This window comes from Podarcis vaucheri (genome assembly GCF_965113315.1).
Source record: "Podarcis vaucheri genome assembly, chromosome: 7".
NCBI classification, from domain to species: domain Eukaryota; kingdom Metazoa; phylum Chordata; class Lepidosauria; order Squamata; family Lacertidae; genus Podarcis; species Podarcis vaucheri.
In genome coordinates, this window is record NC_138765.1 from 69,339,683 (window position 1) to 69,351,736 (window position 12,054).

The following is a 12,054-nucleotide window of genomic DNA, read 5'->3' on the forward strand; positions in this document are numbered from 1 at the left end:
GCTACGCCACTGCTTGAAACTGAACCCCAGCTAGCTAGCTATAAGGGCTGTTGTACTTGGACCAGTGGAAGTTTCTGAGGCATCTTCAAGGGCAGCCCTGTGGACAGCTGATTGCAACAATCTAGTCTGAAAGCTACCACAGCATGGAATACTGTGGCCAAGTCATCTCTGCTCCCATGGGACTGTAGCTAGCAAACCAGCCACATCAGGAAGTAGGCATTCCTAACCAGCGAGATGACCTGAGTCTCAAGAGACAATATTGAATCCATGAGAAACCCCAAGCTACAAATCTGCTCCTTCCAGAGGAGTGTGACCACATCCAGAACAGGCTGTCTTTCCACTGGACTCAAAAACTTGGAACACATAACACCTCTGCCTTTTCAGGAGATCATAGTTATTAAACTGTTTTTAAAATATTGTCTTTAGAACGTTTGATCATTGCAGTTTCTACCACCCTGGCCTCCTTCTGGAAGAAGGGAGGGGTGTTGAACTGAATAAATAATACTAATACTACTATTAATAACAATAGGGCTGTATCTGATTTAAGTTCTACTCCGAGAAGATCCATTGAAATTAATGAGCCTAAGTTAGTCACGATAACATTTTGGCGGATCCACTCTGAGCATGACTAACTTCAGATGCAAAATAGAGGCATGGTTAATTCTTAGTGCCCTGCAGAGAAAGAGGGGGCACTTAATTTGCAACTCCAGAATGAAGCAGAGAAATTCAGATGCAGGGGATTTCAGAAGTCCCTGCTCAGATACCAATGTATGACTCAGCACAACATCCCAGCATCCCAGCGTGGAATGCCTTGGGGTTTGTGTGTTTGCTGAGCTCCCCTGCCAAGCCCCACACATAGTGGCTGCTTTCCGGCCTCCCCACTTCTTCAGAGTTCAGGGCCCCCCCTCCAGGAAGCTGAGTCCCTTTGATTTAGGGATGGACAACACAGCTTTGATTATCCCAATTCTCTTCATCTTTACAGCATGGCAATGTGTTTTTTTCCCAAGGCAGGAGGGAGAGAAAGGAGAAGCCTGCAGTGTGATAATTGCAATTGCAGGCACAGCTCGCCAAAACCCATGGGAGAAAGCCTTTGTAGGAAATGGCGAGCATTAAACACTCCACTGGAAATAATGAGAATTGCAGATAGCAGAGGAAAAGTGGGGTGGGTGCTAACGGCTCGTGAAAAGGAGATGGGCGCAATGGTTATCAAACAGCCGGATAGCTCAGTTGGACAGCAAGAGATTCTTAATCTCAGGGTTGTAGGTGCGAGCCCCAAATTGGGCAGAACATTCCTGCATTGCAGGGGTTGGACTAAATGACCCCTCCTGGCACCTTCCAACTTGACAATTAGATGAGCTGCGGGGGTCATGAAATGCATCCTTTCCCTCTGCAGTGCCCTGTCTGGCTTTCTGATTTGTTTGTGCCAAATCTTAGCACAATGCTGAGTTTTCTACTTCTGGGACTGAGGCAGGGCCTAGTGGGCAGAGCTCAGAGCAAAGATGGGGGTAGAGGCAGTGGGTTGGGAAATCAGAGAAATGGTTAGAGGGCAGTGGGGGGAGCATAGTATAGGGGGGACCACAATATCCCGAGACCAAGTTCTAGTGTTAGGAGAGAGGGAGAGAAAAACTTTTCTCGATCCACTTTCTGCACGAAATGCGTGATTTTTATAAGCTACTATCCTGTCACCTCCTACTTGCCTTTTCTGTAAACTGAAAAGTCTCAGTCGCTGCAACCTTTCCTCCAAGAAGAGGTGAGCAATGTTCCGAAAATAAGAGAAGATTGTTATGTCACATATACCTCCCAACCATCCCCATTTACTGGTGGGGAGGGTGGGGCTCCTTGTTTTCTAATCACTGTCCTAATTTTTGCCTTCTGGGGGTTATTTTTTCTTTTTAAAAAGTTATTCTGCAGAGTTCAGCCCACTGACAGTTAAACATCTCATGTGGTAGTGACTAAAGAAGGCATATTAGCCTTCTTCAGCTGTCCCTCCATATGCTCATGAAATATAGAAATATAGAAAGGAAGGGTGTGTGATCACTCCTGCTGGGTCTCCAGTCTCCACCTCTGCAAATAATGGGATAATGGATCCTATGCATAAACAGCCACACATGCCCAGAGGCCCTCCTGACACCTTATAGCTGCAGTTGCAGGTGACAGGCTTATTTTTTAAGCTTGTGATCCGTAAAACATTCTCTCAAGATCTTGTGGACGCTGGCTTTGGAATCATTTACTCCCAGCTAGGGATACAGGGATAGAGTTGATTTTCTTGGTATTTTAACAAGAATCCTACCATATTGTGCTACTTGAAACAACGACTCAGACTGCTATCTTTTCAAATCTCCTCTTCTCCGAATTTTGCAAAAATGCATCTATTGGGGAAAAGTGTGCATTAAAATGCCAATGTTTCTGTATGTGTATAAACCAAACGGATATGGCAAGAAAGTCTGCTTGCCCAGCTAGACCATCGGCACACTGGTAGACAGAAGGACTTATCAGAACGCAATGCAAAATCCTTGACCAGCTCCCTCAAGGACCAAACTTCCAGTAGATCCAGGATGGGCAACCTGCGGCCCTCCAGCTGCTGGGAACTACAGCTCCCAAAATTCCTGAGCATCGGCTGTGCTGGCCTGGTTAAAGTTAGAGTCCCACAGCATCAGCAGGGCACTATGTTGGAACATGGCCATAGATCCAGTAGCCTTTGTTAGCTCTATGAACTGGTTGACGCTGCAGTGGGGGAAACACCAGACCATGGACTGCCTTACAATCAGTGCCCAATGTGGATGAGCACCAGAGACAGGCCCTACCATCAGTGGCGTAGCGTGGGTTGTCAGCACCCGGGGCAAGGCAAGTAATTTGTGCCCCCTAACCCGTGGATTTGCGCCCCCTAACCCGTGGATTTGCGCCCCCTAACCCTAACCCCCAGATGTTGCGCCCGGTGCGGCCGCCCCCCCTGCACCCCCCACGCTACGCCACTGCCTACCATGAGGCAAAGCGAGGTGGCTACCTCAGACAGTGAGTTTCGAGCAGAGGATAGCAAGGTGCATCCAGTGGACTGCCTCCAAAGCCCATAGTTAGCATGGTGGCGCGAGGTGACGTGAGGTGACCTACCTTGGGTGGCTAGTTCCATGGGTGGGTGGGGTTAGATCTGGACTCAGATTTGGGTAAGTCGAAGACGCAGCCAAGGATGGAAAGAGCAGCAGCAGGAGCACCTCACTGAAAGCTCCCTTTTCCCCCTAGCCAGAAAGGGGTCTCCTTCAGACCAGCTGCATTGCCGCAAGCCTCCCTCCACCCTGGCAAATATCCAGTGTCAGTGGTACATCTTCACACCCTCCAACTGATGAAAATAGGGATGTCCTATTTAACAACAGCAGCAGCATTTTCTTATTTATACCCCGCCCATCGGACTGGGTTGCCCCAGCCACTCTAGGCAGCTTCCAACACACACACACACACACACACACACACACACACACACACACACACAGCATTAAACATTAAAATAAAACTTCCCTATGCAGGGCTGCCTTCAGATGTCTTCTAAAGGTTGTACAGTGGTACCTCTGGTTAAGAACTTAATTCATTCCGGAGGTCCATTCTTAATCTGAAACTGTTCTTAACCTGAGGTACCACTTTAGCTAATGGGGTCTCCCGCTACTGCCGTGCCACCGCCATGCGATTTCTGTTCTCATCCTGAGGTAAAGTTCTTAACCTGAGGTACTACTTCCGGGTTAGCGGAGTTTGTAACCTGAAGCGTCTGTAACCCGAGGTACCACTGTAATGTACAAAATAACTATTTGGCTTGGGGGTGTCACATAACTCCATATCCTCCAACATTTCTCTGATGAAAGAAGGGGTGTCCTAAGCAGAGCCATAGCTAGGTGATCTTGCGCCCCTGGCAGAACCATCCAGATTGCACCCCCTAGCCACGGACAAATTAGCTCTTCTTTCCGCCTCTCTTCCAACCCTGCCCCCTCCACCCATTCAATTCACCCTCTATTAAAAACCTTTTCTTATGAGGTTAAACATCACTATTTTTATTTCTAGACATATTTTATGGACATATTTTAAAGCTGATTTTTCGCCTGCGCCCCTAGCAGGGGCCCACCTTGCCACCCTCTAGCTACGGCCTTGGTCCTAAGGAAAAGCAGGACATTCCAGGACCAAAACAGAAACCGGGACAGCTTCTGTAAATCTGGGGCTGTCCCTGGAAAATAGGGGCCCTTGGAGGGTCTGCATCTTGTCTCAGGCGCCTAAAGGTCTTGGCTAGAGGCCCTGGCTAGAGGCATCCACTCTCCACTCAGAGTTTTAACTTCCAGGACAAAGGAGGTGAATAGCAAGGCAACGTGTTTTTTAACAAGCCCCCCTTCCCACCGCCACATAGGGGCAAAACCAGGATGGCGATTTACCAGAGACCAGGAAAGCAGGACTGTCCCAGGTCAATAGGGACAGCAGGAACACATGGAATCCCTATTTCAACATGTAATTCTTGTTTTGGTCCTAGCGGTTGCCTGGGCAACGAGAAAGGCATCCAAGCTCATTAAGGATGGAGCCTGGCTGCACAGCTCCCCCTAGCGACTTTGCCAGGGATGCAAGAGAGCGGCGGTAAGCGGTCGCCTGCCTTGCCCCTTAGGCCTGCAACAGATGGATGGGCTTGTCCTCCTGGGATGTTCTTTCTGAGCAAAAGGGCCCTCTTGTTTTGCGGGATGAAAAGGATCTGGAGCTCAGAGACCTGTGTGAGGAGAGGAGTTAGAAGGAGAGAGCTGAGATGGGTTTGTTGACGTGGGCTCAGATGTGAGCGGTTGGGGAGGGGGGTAAGTTCCCTGCTGGGTCCTCCTAAGAGCATAAGAATGTCAGGAGATCCGTGCTGGATCAGGCCAACAGCCCATTTTAGTCCAGCATCTTGCCTCCTCTTCTGGGAAACCAGATTCCAAGCACAAGAGCATTCCCGCGGTTTCCAGCAGCTGCGATTCAGAAGCGTTGCCTTCAGCCATGGAGGCAGAGTATAGCCATTCTGTCTACAAGCCATTGATCGCTTTATTCTCCATGAGTTTACCTAACCCTCTTTTAAAGCCCTCACTGCCCCCTCGAGGGAGCCAGTCCCACCGTTCTAATTATGCACGTCATGAAAAAGTGCATTTTCTTTCATCTCCCCTGAATCGTCAGGCATTCAGCGCCAATGGATGTTCACGAGCTCTAGCATTATCAGATTTTTCTTAGCCATTCTTGTAATTTTTTAAAGCGGCACTTGTGACAAAAAGTTGCAGGATACTGTGATCCTCTTTGGGGTCCCAGCCAGCCATGCCCTTTTCTAGGACACTGCATTATATTCCCCTTCTTCAGGTTTTGCATTCTTCCCCACTCTGCCCCTGAACACTTACTATGCTCAGCTCCCAGTAAGCTGCTTTGGGTTGTTGTGTTTTTGCCCTGTTTGCGTGAGTTTGCAGGGAGGAGGACTTCTGTAAACCTTGGGGCATGCTGATGCCTCCTGCTTCTCAGCAGCCCTGTTTTGGCTACAGTATTGTTGGTGCTCAGCACCTGAGTTCACTATTAGAAGGAGGGGGTTATCAATACGGCTGCTCCAATCGTCCCTGTTTGCCTGGACTGTGAATAGCCTCCACAGGTTCTCCAAGAAACACAGAAGATCGCCTTGGAGTCTAAGCCTTAGAGCCTCTTGCATAGAAAGGGTGGGAATTTTTTAAAAAAATTATTATTATTCAGTTTGCATTGAAAGGTGAACCTAGCTAATTCACACTTTCTGGAACAGTAAGCAAGCTGAGATGCAGACGTCCTTCTAAGTTTGTGCTTTCTCAAGTCTCATAATGGAGTTCTCCACCAAGAACATGTAGCAAAATGAATATACTGGTGGTAAAGTGTGCAGATACATGTGTGTGTGTGTGTGTGTGTGTGTGTGTTTGTTTGTGTGTGTGTGTGTGTGTGTGTGTGTACATACATTCTGTATATATATGCAATAGTGAAAGTAACATTTAAAAAATGCATTATTTTAGGGGAACTTGCTTTGCACCAAAAAAAGTGTAGAGAAGGCAAACAAACATGCCTATTGAGAGAAATTTGCATCTGGAATGCTAATGAGAAAAGGAAGGGGCTTTTTCTTAGGGTGGGAGGTGGGAAGATTCAACTCTCTGTATGTGCAAAGATCAAGATAAGAGGGTGACTGAGGGCTACATATAGATTTATAATCTTGTGTCTTATGGTTTCTTTTTCAATTTTCTTTTTTCTGTTTGATATATTGCTTTTTATTATTCCCTTTAATTTATTTGAAATTTTATGCTACATTAGGTTGAAAACCTTTAATAAAATTGATTAAAGAACAAAACAAAATGCTGTTGATTCCCCCTCCCCAGTTGTTTGTATGTGTGTGTGTGTGTGATGTAGAAATGCGGAGCACTGAAGATCAGACAAAGGAGAAACAGAGAATGGTCAGAACTGTCTTACCTGCACACAACAAAATGTTTGGGGCCTCTCCTGATAGCCTCAAACCCAGGGCTGTGCAGGACTGGTTTTCTTTTGCCTGCATCAGTGTCTCTTGGGATGAGTGCAGATCAAGTCAGGCAGGTGCCTGGCATCCGAAAAGCAACTGCATGTGCATTAACGAACACCATCCATGGAGATGAGTACTTTATAAATACACCTGTGCTAATCATCCTCCGAACAATCACCCGAAAACGAGCCAAAGTGTGGGCAGGAAGATCAGAACCAAAGCACTTATCTGTCAATTTAGCTTTCCTGTGAAGCTTCACAAGCACTGCTGGCGGCGGCTGGGGGGGGGGAGACCCCGCGACGCCTCCAATACGTTTCCCACCCCCACCCTCCAGTCCACGTGCTGCCTAGATCAGCTGCAGCCTCTGCCTCCTCTTTCGGCACAGAGCATCATCAGCTGTCAAAACTCAAGCGGAGGCTTCAGTAAGTCTCTAAAAGGGGTTCCCCACCCTTCACCCCGGGGATTGGGGTTGGGTATTTGCTTTTTAAAAAGAGAAAAGCCTGGGGCTTGGGCTGGATTAGCTTCCTACAGAGGAAAGAGCAAAGTCGGGCGGGGGCTGCTGCGTTAGTCCTACATTCTAGAACTGGGGCTACCTTTCCTTCTCGGTTATTTTCTGGGGGCCACTTTCCTTTTTAAAAAAATATTTTTTATTAAATTTTCCACTTTTATCATAATCACATTTTGTTACATAATTCTATAACTTAATACATTACAGTGGTACCTCGGGTTAAGAACTTAATTCGTTCTGGAGGCCTGTTCTTAACCTGAAACTGTTCTTAACCTGAAGCACCACTTTAGCTAATGGGGCCTCCCACTGCCACTGCGCCGCCGCTGCACGATTTCTGTTCTCATCCTGAAGCAAAGTTCTTAACCTGAGGTACTATTTCTGGGATAGCGGAGTCTGTAACCTGAAGCATTTGTTACCTGAAGCGTTTTCTAACCCGAGGTTCCACTGTAATGTACAAAATATCTCCTTGGATTGGGGGTGTCACATAACTCCATATCCTCCAACATTTCTCTCATGAAAAAAGGGGTGACCTAAGCAGAGCCGTAGCTAGGTGATCTTGCGCCCCTGGCAGAACCGTCCAGATTGCGCCCCCTAGCCACAGACAAATTAGCTCTTCTTTCCGCCTCTCTTCCAACCCTGCCCCCTCCATCCATTCAATTCACCCTCTATTTAAAACCTTTTCTTATGAGGTTAAACATCAATATTTTTATTTCTAGACATATTTATGGACATATTTTTAAGCCGGTTTTTCACCTGCGCCCCTGGCAGGGGCCCACCTTGCCACCCTCTAGCTACGGCCCTGGTCCTAAGGAAAAGCAGGACATTCTTAACCCGAGGTACTATTTCTGGGTTAGTGGAGTCTGTAACCTGAAGCGTATGTAACCTGAAGCGTCTGTAACCCGAGGTACCACTGTACTCTATAAGAGCATCAACCTCCTTCCCTCCCTCTTTCTGACTTCCACACATATTTCACCTTGTTATCTGTAAATCACTTCCTTATATTTACATTACAAGCCTACAAACGTTTTTAAATGTTTACAGTTTTCTTTCATATAAAGTATAAATTTGAAACAGTTCGTCAGGCCATTGGCCTGATCCAGCAGTAATAATAATAATAATTTATTATTTATACCCCGCCCATCTGGCTGGGTTTCCCCAGCCGCTCTGGGCAGCTTCCAACCGAATATTAAAAACAATACAGCATCAGACATTGAAAACTTCCCTAAACAGGGCCGCCTTCAGTTGTCTTTTTAAAGTAAAATAGTTGTTTATTGCCTTGACATCTGCTGGGAGGGTGTTCCACAGCGCGGGCACCACTACCGAGAAGGCCCTCTGCGTGGTTCCCTGTAACCTCACTTCTCGCAGCAAGGGAACTGCCAGAAGGCCCTCGGCGCTGGACCTCAGTGTCCGGGTAGAACAATGGGGTGGAGACGCTCCTTCAGGTATACTGGACCGAGGCCATTTAGGGCTTTAAAGGTCAGCACCAACACTTTGAATTGTGCTCGGAAACGTACTGGGGGTCAATGAAGATCTTTCAGGACCGGTGTTATATGGTTTCGGCGGCCACTCCCAGTCACCAGCCTAGTTGCCGCATTCTGGATTAATTGCAGTTTCCGAGTCACCTTCAAAGGTAGCCCCATGCAGTAGTCCAAGTGGGAGATAACTAGAGCATGCACCACTCTGGCAAGACAGTCTGCGGGCAGGTAGGGTCTCAGCCTGCGTACCAAATGGAGCTGGTAAACAGCTGCCCTAGACACAGAATTAACTTGCGCCTCCATGGACAGCTGTGAGTCCAAAATGACTCCCAGAGGGGCACAGTTACCCCATTCAGGATCAGGGAGTCCTCCACACCAGCCCACCCCATCCCCCAAGAACAGTACTTCTGTCTTGTCAAGATTCAACCTCAACCCGTTATGTGCCATCCATCCTCCAACTGCCTCCAGACACTCACACAGGACCTTCACCACCTTCACTGGTTCTGATTTAAAAGAGAGGCAGAGCAGGCTTTTCTTATGTTCTTATCCCTGCTGTACAGTCTTTTTCCTGAGATGTTTATTATTAGATTTGAGCCCCACCCCACCCCAGTTTTAACTGGATAATTTGCCTTTCCCCAAGTATTTCCATGCTTTCTCCAGATTTGGCTGTCTCCTTTCTGCAATATTGGGAAGGCACAATGAAGGTGTCCCATAGGAGGATTCTTTGTGTCCCTGTAGAGATGAAGTAGTCAAAACTTTAGGTCACTTTTAAAATAAATAAATAAAAATAAACCCTGTAATCTTCACGGAGAGCAACATAACAGACTACTTTGCCCCTTTCTGAGGAAACATCCTGTAAGGACAGCAGTCCAGAATGGTACCTGAAATCTAGATAGCTCAGTTGGTTAGAGCATGGTGCTGATAGCACCAAGGTTGCAGGTTCGATACCCATATTGAACAGCTGCATATTCCTGCATTACAGGGGGCTGGACTAGATGAACTTTAGGGTCCCTTCCAACGCTACAATTCTATGAAACATTTCTTGGCTGATACAAACAAGCTAATAGAGTCAGTGGCCAAGTTCCTGTTCTCTCCTCAAAGGTCTCATAAGGTGACGCTCTCATTTTAATTGCAGTTGGTAGCTCATTTTACCCTCTTGTATTATATGTTATTTTAAATATGTTTATGTTTTAATGATTATGTTCTTACTCCGTTTGTCCTGTTTCAAAGGGTCCCTGACGGTATAATAGATGATTCATTGATTGTTTTAATATATGCTTTTATAAGTCGCTTCAAGGTGTTTCTGTGAAAATTGCTGAGTGGGGCCCTGGCCATTTACCACAAAGTCCTTTCCCTCTCAGAGAGGTGCCAAAATCTGGTGATGAGGGAGCAGTGCATTGATTCCGTCAGTGCAGCCTCGCCATGCTTACAAACTAACACAGAAAAGGTTTGCTTGCAGCGTGTTGTGGTTTTATTGCGACACCGAAGCTTCCACAAGAGAAAACCAACACAAGAAACCAGCCAAAGGAAAAATAATAATCCATGCAGTCACCATTTTGCTGATATTGCACAATGCCCTTCCCTCACTAAACTGCTCCTCCAGCAAGCAAGCACACCAACTAGAGTTCAAAACACAATTCGGAGAGGCATTTTTCTTTGTGTATCCAAAAACACTCACCAAACCCCCATTCATAATAAACCCCCATTCATAATTTGTTCCCTGATATTCCTAATGACTGTTACTGGAGAGATAGATAGAGATAGAGATAGAGATAGAGAATTAGGTTGTTTCTGATATTATTCTCATGTAAATTTCTCCCCAAATTTTGAAGTTCTGAATTACTTGATCTGGTTTCCATAACGGATCCAGTGCATTAGGAATCATTTCTTGTTCTGTCTTTAAGTTTCCACTTAAATTTCCGTGTGTGCAGGCTCTGACACAGCTTTCCATTTCTTCGAGCCATTTGTGTCTTTCTCCCTCCTCGACACTGGGCCATACACATTGCTAAAACACTGCACAAAAGCAACCCTTAATACGACTGCGCATGTGATTGTGTCAAGATTCTTTTTATGTGGTGTTTTACCGATATGTTGTGCATTGGTGAAAACACTACACAAAAAAGAATCTTGGGGAGCAGATGTACAATGGCATCAATATTGCCTCTCTTTTTGGGGGTTGTGTTTTATCAATGTATATCTTTGAATGTAACCTAGATAGCAAAACAGAAAGAAGTGATGCAAGTAAACTGAAAGTAGGGAAACTGATCACAGCGCTATTCCAAATGAGATTTATAAATGCTTCTGATTAAGGGGGCAATCCTGAAATCAGCTTGGGCTGGCTGAAAGTGATTGGAGCCAGTGAAAATGCCACTTGGCTGGCAGAGAGCAATGCCTGGTGGTGGGGCAACATTTATGATGCTCCCACATGCTACTACTTAAGTAGCACACATAATAGCTACTATGTGGACTATCTGCAGCATAAGAGACAGCATAAAAAAAATCACTCAGTATATACTATCTATTCAGGGAGCAAGGGTACATAAAAAAGACATTCAATAAAACTAGTCATACAGCAGAAATAGAGAGCGTAATGAAAATCCTCATAGATCATAGATCAGCTGCCAGCTAAAAACAGCAATTCAGTTTGGGAAAGGCCTGAGAAAAACCATTTTTGCAGCACAGAGTAGTAGGCAATTGTTGAAACAGCAAAGAGGACAGGGTCCCATCCATTACGGGCATGGATACAGAGAAAAGTAGTTTCTCAGCTATTCCAGTCCTGAGTTGTTAAGGCTTTAGAACAGTGCACTCTTAACCATGTCTCCTCATAAGTAAGTCTTGTTGAATTCAGTTTACTACCAGGTGAATGAAGTTAGGATTGCAGCCTTAGACCTAGCTGCTGCATTTTGCCCTACCTGCAACTTTCAGCTCAACTTTAAAGGTAGAATGCACTGCAGTAATCCGGTCTGTGTCTGAATACCAGTTTGTGGAGACCACCAAGGGGGAGACTTCTGGTTCTTGCCCTCATAGCCTAAATGCAGGCTTCCCAATTGTTTGGGCATTGTGAACACAGGATACAGGACTGCATCAGCCCCTCGATGTTGGGGAAAAGATCTGCTGATGCAGAAGTACCAACAGCAGGGTTTCCACAGTGGTAGGGAGTAAAAGGGGGCATGTTGGAGGTGAATTAGGGAAGGTCTTGGACCCATAGGAAAAGGGCAACAATCTGTACCAGCTCTGGATCTGATGACAAGGTTATTTTTTTGTTTTAAGTAAAAAAAGAAAATGGAACCAGTGGAAATTCTACTTATCTTATTTTGAAAAAAGCATAGGAACCATTGAATCTGGCAAGCTGATGCTTCATATCCATCAACAAGAGTAAGGTTTCGTGTACTCTTGGCTGTATTTCATTGGAGATTGAAATACTCATTTAACAAATTTTAATCTTCCTTTTTTATATTGTTGTAAGCTTCCTCGGGACCTCATGGGTGAAGGGTGGGCAAGAAATCAAGCTGTTGTTCTTCTATTAATTTCCAGCTGGATTCCAAAAGTAAAATCTGAGCAGAAAGTCAGAA